This window comes from Aplysia californica, unplaced genomic scaffold (genome assembly GCF_000002075.1).
Source record: "Aplysia californica isolate F4 #8 unplaced genomic scaffold, AplCal3.0 scaffold00460, whole genome shotgun sequence".
Lineage (NCBI taxonomy): Eukaryota > Metazoa > Mollusca > Gastropoda > Aplysiida > Aplysiidae > Aplysia > Aplysia californica.
In genome coordinates, this window is record NW_004797730.1 from 491,092 (window position 1) to 492,795 (window position 1,704).

The 1,704-nt window shown below is 40.1% G+C and overlaps 1 protein-coding gene across 1 annotated transcript in view; it reads right to left on the reverse strand.

The window, feature by feature from the left end:
• The window catches only part of LOC101854816, a gene marked incomplete in the record, with an annotated part of 63,046 nt that overhangs the window by 12,661 nt on the left and 48,681 nt on the right, over nucleotides 1-1,704 (reverse strand).

A 1,704-nucleotide genomic window follows, 5' to 3' on the forward strand; every position in this document is an offset into this window, starting at 1 on the left:
CAACCCACACACACACATACAGCCTTTCTGGGGAGGACAACGAAAACAATCGCCCAAAATCCAGAGTCCAAGCTCGATACCCCTCCACCTTTTTCAAAAGTTTTGAAAAAAAAAAATTAAAATCGGATCGAGACTAAGCCTGATTTCAGATGGATGCAAGAACGTATATGAGACATCTTATCCCCAAACGTGCACTATGTGCTGAATAAAGTCGGAATCTCAAAAATAGATGAAAAGCAATAACAAACCCATGATTTCACTTTCTTTGTCTGCAAATGTCAAACTCCAGGCCCGTTTCTCCCGTCTTGTGGTTCAAAGTTTGTAAACCACATTTTACAATTAATTTATACATTTCATTCTATTCCACCGAAAAGGGCGTCCTCAAAACAAAACAAAAATAACACGAACGAAATATTGGTGGTTGGCGGGTGCTCTGGTGTGGTTTGCTCCTTCTTTCCTATCAAACAATTATCGTCCTTATCGCCCGTCCTTCTCTTGTTACTCTCTCGCAACACCTAGCTTTAATTGTGACACTTATCATTATACGCATCACAAGAAGGAATCAACGCAAAAGCATGCCCCCAAACACAACTCACTCTCACACAATGTATACGCATATGTGAGGCAGCGTGGTGGAATCAGGCTCTCGTCAATATTTGGGCATGTAGAGTTATTGGTATCATCTTAAAGCTTGTTCACTTGGCTTTATTTGGATGGAAAAAAATATCCATTTATCTTGAATACAAGTCGAGATATTTGCGAAAGAAGGAGGTGGGGGTCACCTGTTTTCAGAGGTAAAATTAGTGAGAAAATAGCCCACAAAAATTAGTTATTTCCTTAGCTTAAGAGTCCGTGGTAACTGAAAATTTACATTTTTGTGCCTTTCATCAACGCTTTTCAGTTCTCTAATGGCCTTGAAAGGTGTCGAACCAAAAAACAAAAATTTGATAAAAATTCCCAAACCTGCAGAAAAAGGCAAGTTTCTTCACTTTAATTATTTTGACGAGAGCCTGATTCCACCACGTTGCCTCACAATTTAATACATTGTCTACACTCAATCAGGTAATTAAAATTGGTCGCTTTCAAGGACAAGCAGGCTAACCCAGATTTCGGGGGTTTCCAGAAATCTTGACCTACACCAAAAGTGGGCATTGTCCTACCAATAGGAGATGTTTTGTTTCATAGACGTGTATATTTATTTTGTTTGCTTATAGAGAAAACAGTCCTTGTCTTTTAAAGAAACTGAACAAGGGGCAAAAACTGTACCTTCAATTTTCTCAAAACAGCATTTTTCGGGATAGCCCCCTTGTGCTTAAAAGCGACCAATTATTTTTATAAGTAGGTGTTTCATGGCCCCATCGATAATACTTATTTCATTTAGGAAGCAGGCTTCCGACCCTGCCTGTCAAGGCCAACCCAGGCTGAGGAGGATACAGTATCTCATTTGTAAGAAAGTTAGCTGTGTACCACATATGCATGGGTTAGGAGCACGTTGGAATATTGGTTTTACAATGTTCCCAATGCTTTTTTTTTGTTGGTCATCTCGATGATTACTGGGAGCTGTTTCCTCTGACCTGTAAGACATAGCACCAGCCCCACTGTGACCCCGCCGCTAATCGTTTCCTTTATTCACAATTTGAGCAAATTTGTGTGTGTGTTTGTGTGTGTGTGTGTGTGTGTGTGTGTGTGTGTGTGTGTGTGTGT